This window comes from Ambystoma mexicanum, chromosome 10 (genome assembly GCF_040938575.1).
Source record: "Ambystoma mexicanum isolate Mex_15411 chromosome 10, UKY_AmexF1_1, whole genome shotgun sequence".
Classification (NCBI taxonomy): domain Eukaryota; kingdom Metazoa; phylum Chordata; class Amphibia; order Caudata; family Ambystomatidae; genus Ambystoma; species Ambystoma mexicanum.
This window is the reverse complement of record NC_090932.1, coordinates 501,307,079-501,316,766: the sequence shown is the minus strand read 5'-3', so window position 1 is coordinate 501,316,766 and position 9,688 is coordinate 501,307,079.

Sequence of the window (9,688 nt, the reverse complement as noted above, 5' to 3'; positions counted from 1 at the left end):
AAGGATCAAATGAGAGATCCTGAGTATCTGGAAAGCAAACGGATCTCAACCCCAAGCCTATACAGAAAACCAGGACTTCCCAAGAGGCCCGTCCCAGGTCACACCTGTGACCCCTTCGCTAGCTGAGGCTGAGTGGGAGGATCAACCAACTCCGGAAATCCCAGTGGATGGTGAAACAGAACTGGAGGAGAGCCTTCCCTACATAGGAGATCTGGATCATAGAGGCCACCCTGAGCTGCACATTTTACTTGTCCAGCTGGAAGGTCAAGAGGCAGGGAAGCATAGACTCTACTGGAGGATGGACCCCTCTACAGTGAGCCTACAGAGTCTACCCTAGGGGACTTCAGGCGACTGGTAGTACCTCAGGAGGTTAGGCATACGTTCCTACAACAAGCACATGAGAATCCTCTGGCTGGTCACTTGAGCTCTAAGAAGACCAGAGAGAAGCTTTCTCTGTACTTTTACTTGCCCAAGATGTGTGCATATTTTGACAAACATTGTAGGAGCTGCCACACTGGCCAGATCTCTGGTAAAAGTGAATCCAATAATGTGGCACCTTTAGTGCTCCTCCCAGTGGTGGGAGTCCCTATTGAGAGGGTGGGGGGTTGACATTTCTGGTCCCCTAGACCCTGCAACCACCTCAAGCAACTGATTTATATTGGTTGTGATAGACCATGCTGCCAGGTACCCTGAGGCCACACGTATGATAAGTGTCACTGCCCAAGAAGTAGCTAAGGCATTCCTTGGTATGATTACTAGTGTTGGGTATCCTAAGGAGATTATCTTTGATCCCCAAACCAAGTGGCTGGTAGAGAGGTTTAACAGAACTTTGAAGAGCATGATAGGTGCCTTAGAATAACCCCTTAGAAGAAAGTGAGATCCTTCTACTGCCATGCCTTTTATTTGCTTACAGTGTGGTGCCTCAAGTTGGAATTGGTTTCAGCCCCTATGAGCTCCTCTACGGTCATCCAGTCAGAGACCCATTGACCCTAATGAAGGAGGGGTTGGAGAGTGCTCCTCCCTACAGCCAGTCCATGTCACTGACTATGTTCTAGGCCTCAAGAGGAGGCAGGTCCTAATGATGACTGAATCATCAGAAAACCTGAAAGCTGGTCAGGCTCTAGTCATGCATTGGCATGGCCAGAAGACCAACATGATAGTGTTTACTCCAGACCAGTTAGTATTAGGCCTTACAGGAGAAATGGATTGTACCCTTCACGGTTATAGGCAAACCTGGAGAGGTACATTATTTAGTGGACTTGGGCAACCCCTAGAAGGCCCCTAGTTTCTATCACACTAATCGTTCAAAGGCTTATGTCTCCAGACCAGAAATAGGAGCTTTGCATTTAGCCTCTGCTCAAGAGGAGGTGAGTGAGTCTCTCCCTGATCTCCTTGGGTGACAACTGTCAGATGAAATCATTGAAGGAGTTAAACTCTCTTCAGATCTGACCCTGCAGCAACAGGAGGAGTGCACATCTCTGTTAAGTAATTGTGCCTCCCTGTTTTCACTGACACCAGGCTTGACCCCTTGGGGACAGCATGTTAATCTCACTGTCAAAAGAGGGACTACAGTATATCTGATCATGTCAGAGCACATATAAAGGAGGAGGTCAACAAGATGCTTGACCTTGGGGTTATTGAGCCATCTACAAGTCCATTGGCTTGTCCAGTTGTGCTAGTGCCAAAGGCAAGAACCAACGAATCGAGATTCTGTGTGGACTATAGGGCTCTGAATGCAGTCACCAAGACTGATGCCCATCCTTTGCCAAGGACAGGTGAAGCTGCCACTTGGAGCTGCCAAATTCCTCAGTATATTTAACTTGACCTCAGGCTATTGGCAAATAGCACTGACAGACCATGCCAAGGAGAAGGGGGGACATGGGGGGAATGCAAAGCGTTTTCCCTCAGGGTATTTGTGGGTGCTGCACAGGCCAAGGTATATAAGGGGCCAGGGAAAGTTCAGGAGGGACAGTTGGGACGACCGTTTGTCCTGTGTCGCTGCTCCCGAGCCTTCCCTGCGTGGGGCCTGGACAGTTAGCTTTGTGAGGTAGGGAGTTAGGTTTATGTGGTAGTGAGTTCAGTGGGCGGGGGAGTTAGAGTATTTACTACATAAAAAAGCATACATATTTGACAGATATATATATATATTTGTAAGTTTATAGCGAGGGTGCTGTAGATAAAGCAACCCACTTACCTGGGCTGGGGGTCGCAATTCAGAACTGGCGTGTGGGTTGCTTTGGGGGTTTTTGGCAGCAGGTGTCGGTGGTTCCGCAGCCCTGTGCGGTTGGAAGGGTACAGTGTTCGTCTTGGGTGGCTGGCGGGTTGCTGCGATTAGATCATGTTGTAGTGGGTGGTTTTTGGAACGGGGGCTCTGTTTTGTGTTGGCGGCCAAGCCTGGGTGTGGGGAGGAGGGGGTCAACCAGCAAAGGAAGAGGGGAAGAGGGAGCGCGGTGACCACACATTGCAGGCAGAAGGCAGTGCGGTGGCATTAAAGGGCCAGCTCTGTTGCTTGGCGTTGTGGCAGGGACACAAAGGGGTGGCACAAAGCCCTGAATAAGCGGCATTAGGTTTGTAAGTGGTTTCAACCCAGCACTCCAACTAAGTCAAGGTCTAGCATGAGATGCCCAGCTGGAACCCTTAATTTATATATTTTTATGTCAAAAGTTATTTTATTTCTGGACAATGTACCCTTATATAACGCCCCTCTCTTTGAATCCCCCCTGTCTCACTGAACCAAGAAGTAGGTTTGTTTTGCAAAGTTAAAAGATTTATTTGATGAATTGAACAATATATATATCACACTTTTATGAATATGAAAAATATCTAGATATCACACTTATTAATATTTATACACTGATCAGCAATGGGTGATATCACAACAATTAACAATCTCTTTAATCAATAGGATTATGGGTGATAAGAATAATGTAGCAGAGAATAACTTTGTGTGGGTTCAATGAAATGCAATGATATGAAATTAATGCAGCACAGAAATACAACTTGATAAGAATTCAATCAAAGACAATGTAATCACTCTTTCCCCCTGTTACTATTCAATCCCCCTAATATGCAATCAACAAATGCAAGTTCAATCCCAATTCCCCCAGCAAGCTTAGAGAGAACAGGAATGATTTAAACAGGCCAAATGCTTTTGAATGTGATTTGAAATGAATGGGAAAAATGCTAAATTGACTTTAATTCACTAAAAGGGATTCAAAACTAGTGAGAGTTGCTTTGGATAGGTCCAGGTAGACACGAGCAATGATGTTTGAATGACTAATAGATAGGAAATTGAATCCAGAGGTTGAATGCAAGAAATAGCAATTTTATATGGAATGAAATTGAGCCAAATGCAGAATCGTGGCAAATTTTTCAGCGCGCGTGAAATACGATTACCAAAAAACTATAAGGAGTTGGAGTTTGTTTGAAAGCTGAGGATGTTAGCTTCAATTTGACATTTAAATTTCGTTCCTAGCACGTACGGTTCAAAAGTTACAGAGGTTTTAGTAAAGGTTGATTTTTCAGAAAAGAGTCAAGATTTCAAATGAGATATGCACTGTTGATGATTACAAAGAAGGGTTTCTTGACACTAAGGGAGGCTATGAAGATGCAAGATACCAACGGTACAGCCACCAGTCCAGAGGCGCATCTGTCTGATCTTTGTCCGCTGTGACACTTGCCTTCTTCAGCAACTATATTAGCGCCAAGATGATTTATCACTACAATTATCACAGGATTATGTGGTTGAGAGAAGGATTCAGGATAGACAAAAGAGATTCTACAATGCAGTTCTGGATATGTTGGAATGGGTTGGATGGGATTACTTAAAACTAAGAGATGGCTATGGACAGTTCTCTGCTAAATACTCACACGATGGTTTGGAATGGGCCCGTCAAAGATCTGGTCAAAGGTTTGGCTGGAATTCGCTTGCCACCGGGCAGGTCTCAGGTGCTTGGTTCTGCTCTCAGCAAGGCACTCTGGTCTGCACGGCCTCCTGGACTGGATCTGACAGATTGGTTCTGGATATAGCTCTGCTCTACTGATTTGGATCTCTGGGTTCTAGCAAGGATTCTTGGCAAGAAGCAGCCAAAAAGCACAGCCAGGCTGTTGAATTGGTTGGGCCCCATGGAAGTTTGGGGTTAAAATCTGTTTGCAAGATTCTAAAGGCCAGCTGATCTAATGTTGCTGACCCCGTTGTTCCCCCACTAAGTTGGTACCTGAACCTTGGTGGTAACTCCCTGCGGGTTCTGACCCAAATGTCAGAAGAAGGGTTCAGCTTTTTGGATTGGGCCTTTTGCTTCAGGGTTATGGAGTCTGGATATGGGTTCTGGAGTCTGGATATGGGTTCTCCCTGCAAAGCGCTTCACCAGTCGATCAGTTGATGTGTGAATGTGTGAGTGTCTGTGCCCTCAACAGTCCCTATTTATGTATTTTCCAAGGGGGTGGGGAAGCTGATTATACTAAGCCCACCCTCTAGGAAACTGATTGGTCTAAGTATTCCCTCTCTCCTGATTCGAGAAGGAAAGTGTGTCATGATGTGTCATGTTTATGGTCCAGGGAGAAAAAACTCCCCCTTGTGTCTAACCAGAAAATCTATTTTTTATAAAAGACATATTCACAATATCTCAAACTTGCTAATATTACATATTTACATTACAGATTAATTAAGGCACGTGTCTGTCAAAGTCCCATCTTCTGGAGAGCTTTGGTTCATAAATGACAGTTTTTCGTGCTTTTGGTCAGTTACTCAGTGTCAGTTCTGTACCAATTTTCTCACATACATGCACATACCATCTGGGCATATTCCTGTAAATTTTCATATTCCTAGCATAATCACAATTGCTACAATATCAACATTTTCGTGGTTCAGTCTCTGAACATCGCCATATTCCAGAGTAGTTTCTACTTGTGAGCAACTTTTTCATTTTAATAACCTCTAAATTCCACATTTTAACCAGTTCGGCACAATTTTCTATAAGTCTTTTCCTCAAACATATATTTTCTCCAGTTTAAAATCCACATCACAGTCTGGGCACGCCTCCAAGGCTTGGCTGAGCTAGAGAGAAACTTTAGCTTCTTCCTGCCCGGGATAGTTTCTATTGACGGCCCAAATTAGCATTCCCTTTCAGTTCAAGAATCCCATGGTCTCTTAGCAGAGCTACAGCCAAAGTGCTCCTCCCAGTTCCTTTCACACACCCCTGCCAGTTTCTAAGCAGAGCAGGGGGGAAGCTTCCTTTGTTGGGTAGAAGGTGTGGAATGTCTTTGAAGTTCAGTGTGGCTAACTTTACGCACCTTTAAAACAGTGTTTAAATAGTCTTGTCCTAAAATACAAATTACATTTTTACAAATATATCCACAAATCTCTTTATTCCAGCCTTTTTAAAATATAGTTTTGAATTGTATCCACCTCTATTGCTTTTGATAGGAGTTATTTTCCATACTTGGATCTTAATGTAGAAGTTTAAATTACAGTATAAGTAAATCGCCAGCTTCTGACACAGGTGAGCAGCGGTATTACGCCCATTTTTGACATATTCTTCCAAGCAAGCATCTTTGAATGTGGATTTTCTTCTGATCAAATATGTTTCTGCTGACATTGTGCTTCGTTGAATTCTTTATATACATTGATGTTTCACACCCAACAAGGAGGTTGGATCTTTTGTGAGGTTTGGGAACCATGATTTTTGCACTTTCCACAGCCAAGGAAAAACAGATTTTTAAACAGCTCTGTGTCTCTCTTTCAATGCAGGGCTGCTTTTTCAAATAGTTTCATTTTCCTCTGTCCACCGCAAAGAGATCTTGAAAATCCAATAAAACTTGTTTCAACTTTTGCTTCTGCTCCAGAGTCTCACAGGCATCAGCTAGATTGACTCTCTCTTCAACCATCTGCCTGAAGCCTGGAAAGACTTCTGGTTGTGCTATTTCAGCGGCCTCCCCCAGCTGGGTGGAGAAGTCCCTGGTCAAAGTAGTGATTTGGACTGGTGGCTACAGGTGGGGAAGGCAGCCCTCATGGACCTGGAAAATCACCTCATCCCTCCTGAAGCCACAAGTCACATCTTCCTTATCATATGGGCAGGAAGTGTACACCAGGAAGTTTCCCCCATGCCAGGTAAAGATCCTCTCTGGTGTTGTGTGGTCATCACTTTCACTGTCAAAACAGTCCTTGGGGATTGGTCCTAACAGTTCATTGCCTAAATCTATGGAAAAATGTCCGTCATCAACCGCCATTCCAATAATGGTGCCTGCGGCTAGAGTGATACTCTTTAAGTCGCTGTTATCCACCTCTATTGGAATGGTGTCATGTTCTATGTTGACTAATGGTGTTGGGTTTATCCCCAACCCTTGCTGTTGGAGAGAAGCATTTAGATGAATATAGGCATCAGGGTTTTTCAATTTCTGTACTGTTTTAACTTTCACTTCCAGGGAGAATTGTCAGGTCCTTTCTGGGATGGTGACTTCCTCTCCAATCTGAATTTCAACTGCATAAGGCAGCAGTTGAGCTGACCTAAATGCTTTCTCTGGATCATCAAAGCCCATGGGATTATCCGCTAATCGGAACCAAGCTTTGAAGTTTATTACGTCCAAACTAATGGCAAAGCGATTGAGAATGTCACTGCCTAAGTAAAAGGCGGCAGTGACGTCTATCACGACCCAACAATTATGGACTATGCTCTTGTTGCCTATGGAGATTTTTAGCATACACCTGCTTGGCAGGAGATGTTTGGAATTGGGTGCTTCCAGATCTATTTCCCATTTGTCTATGAGTCTAAATGTGGGAATGGCTGGATCTTTTGGGAGTTGGCGAACATGCTTCGCTGATGAAGCTCTTACCGTTGTTCACACACACTTTGGCGAGAACAGAGCCCTTTCCTTCATTTAACTGAACAGGGATGAACAATTTCTCTCCAATTTGCTGAATATCAGCCAGGCTCTGAACTGATTTATCACCTTTCTGGACTATAGGAGTGGGAATGTCTGATTGTGGATTGGTAAAGAATTTCGGAGTGTTTCATTCCAATGTGGAATGCCACCTTAAACTGGAAGGAAGGTTGATTTTCAGAAATAGAGAGGACCCTCCATCATCGGTTTGTTGTCCTGCTGCTATTACTGTCACGTCTTGGACTTGGTTGTTCTGGAAGTGAAATTCTACTTGGTCAGATTCTTGTTCAACCATGTGGCAGGTGCCGTTTAAACTAACATGGTTGACACTCTGTTTTAATTTTATTGGTCGGCGAGTCTGGGTCCAGAGGACCTTGTTTACGCAATCTATTAGGGGTGACAACCTTCGCAGGAGGTCATTCCCTAGTAAACAAGGAGTGCCCTCTGGAGTCACAACTATGACCGGGTGCTTCACCTTGTGTCGCCCAATTTTAATGTCCAAATCTGCAGTCCCACTCAACGGGAATTTCCTTCCCGTCAAAGTTCTGAAGTTGTCCAGGAAGGAGGGTGAGAAGTATTTGGTAATTCTCCCTCCTTCCTGAATTCAGTTTATCAAAGGCCCTTTTGGACAGAAGGGTAGCTTGGGATCCAGTGTCCACCAGTGCCAAAATTAACCAGGGCATAGTATATTCCCTCCTTCTCCGCAAGGGGGCACAGATAATGCACATTTTTGGACAACTGGTGGGTTCATTTTCTAGTTTTGGACATTGAGAGAGAAGAGATTTGGGCAGAATTCTGTGGGGAGTCTTGGGAATCTGAAAGAAAAAGGTGGCAAGTAGATATGGGAGAGGTTTTGGGGTCCCCTGGTTCCGGTTCAGGGTCACCCCCCTTTTTTGGAGGCAGTCACCAGGATGGGTTCGAACCAGGGGATTTTCATGCTGTTGGTTCTGGGGTTGGATGATGGGCGGCGCTAGCTCAGTCCCCACATCTACCCAGATCCTGTGCCATGTTTTGGACCTGGCGCTCTAGCTGTGACACCCGCTCAGGCTGATACAGGGTTCTGTTGTCTCCCCTGGGCTGATCCAAGGAAGGGTAGCTATCCCTTCTCTGATAATACCCCGGGTTGGAAGATTTGGGTACCCCTCCACCCTTGGCCTCCCCTCTCCCGGATTGGGTTGTCTGGGCTCAGGAAATTGGGGAACGAAGGATGGTTGATTTTGGGGTTGAAAGTTTTGTGGATACCTGGGGAAAAAGTTCTGTCCAGGATTTGGGGAATTCCTGCCCGTCTGGGGGAAGTGAGGAGGGAAGTTCCCTGGGTTAGGTGCTGCTTGGTTGGATCCCCCCCTTGGGCTGGAGGGGTACACACATAACCCAGGATGGGTCTGTTCCCCTTGTAGCGGGGACTAACATAGTCAGGGAGGTGAGGGATCCCATTTGTGGGACTACCTCTTTGGCCCCCTGCCTGTGACTGGCCCGAGGGCCTTCTGGGCTTGGGATTGCTCTTATTTTGCACAGGTGGGTTTTTAGGCCCCCCCTATCTCCAAATCTAAAATGGGGGCAACCTTCACCTCTGCCACCTTAGCAGCAGCAGGGCTGTTGGTTGTTTTGGGGCTTTTAGGATTATTCTTGCTTTCTATGGGCTTTTGTACCTCATAGATTTGGGTGGCCTGTTCAATGACCCAGTCTAGTGATCTTTTCTCATGAAAATCTCTCACTAGCTGGGTCATGATGTACTTTGGTAGAGCGTGGAAAAAGTATTGACAAATTCTTTGCTGTCCGTGCACACGCTTCTGGTGGTCTGCGCAAATGCACGCTTTAATTCCTGCACAAATTCTTGTGGGGCCTGATCCTCCCCACATTGTAAGTTGTAGGCTGCCTTGTGAGCCTCCTGCGGATTTATATGTACAGAAAAATGCTTCAAGATGGCCGCCCTATAGGTGGACCATCTGGAATGATTTTGGTCCTCCAGCCCCGCAAAGAAGCTGGAGTATTCTGGAGATAAGGTCCATTTCATGTATTGAATACAGCTACTGCTGTCCTTCAAATGGAAAGTTTCCATCATCTGCTCAAAGAGCTCTAAGTGCTCCCAAACAGAATACTTAGCGTTCTTATGATAGGTCGTGATGACGCTGCTTATCGCCTTGATTTGCTCTAAGGGTCCTTAAGCAAGGCCCCTTTTGCCTTATTGGCCTTTTTGGTTCGGGTAACACTGGTCCATTCATCCTCTGACTCAGAGGCACTGCTCCCAGAGGTGCCCGTCTGGTCTTCTAGGTTCTCCCAGATTCTGCGAGCCTGGGAATGGCTGGCAGAATGTGGGGACCTAGTCCCCTGTGTCCTGGGGTGCTCAGAGGAGTCTTCTGATTCCTCCTTGCTCCCAGGATTTTATGGGTACCCTCCCCCCCACTGTCCTAGCTGGGCAGGGGTTTTCAGGATGCCCTTAGTGGGCCTACTCTCCTGGAGTTCCCCACTAAATTTCCCCGTACTTGGGTACCCATACCCAGATGCCCGCCCATCCATTCCTGGGAGGTGCTGGTCTATGAGCCCCATATTTCTGATTGGATTGAAATCTGCCATCTCTGTGGTACCTGGGCTCATATGTGCCAGTGGACATGGGGGTGGCAGAGTCCAGGGATTGGGAGAGATGAAGGCCTCTGGTACTAGGGCTCCTGAGGTTATGCTCAGGTGTCTCCTTTTCCCAGTAAATCTCATCTCTGTCAGCCCCTGCTCCCTGTTGCCTTGCAATAACCTGAACTTTCTGTTCCTCAATCATGGCCTTACTAGTCTCTATAAGTCTCTCTTGCATGGCTAC